The following is a 440-nucleotide window of genomic DNA, read 5'->3' on the forward strand; positions in this document are numbered from 1 at the left end:
TTTTGTTGTTGTTTGGTTGAGGTTTGTGTGTGTGTATGTGTTTTTGTTTTTAAGAAAAGGTTTATCTCGGGCTAGCTGCCTACATCCGCTGTGGATCAGGACAAAAATATATTGCTTAGATAGCATGTGTAACTGAAAAAAATCCAGGAAGAAAATTTTGGAGACACAGCAGGTTCTTGTGGTTCACAGCTTCAAACAGACACATGAAACACAGGTGTGCAAATGCATTAATCAATATGTGCAGTAAATGGTACTTTCAAAGAAGAAATTTCAAGAAAACAATACAACTCGGTTTTAAAGTATGAGATAAAAATGGAGATTACATAATAAGCCTAAACAAAACTAATTTCGGGAACTAAGTATTTTTACTTAAAATGCATTAGGAACGTTCTCTCCTTCGACTTCACAATTTTGACAGCTGTTATGATTTAATGTTTATC

The sequence above is a fragment of the Caloenas nicobarica genome, chromosome 5 (genome assembly GCF_036013445.1).
Source record: "Caloenas nicobarica isolate bCalNic1 chromosome 5, bCalNic1.hap1, whole genome shotgun sequence".
Lineage (NCBI taxonomy): Eukaryota > Metazoa > Chordata > Aves > Columbiformes > Columbidae > Caloenas > Caloenas nicobarica.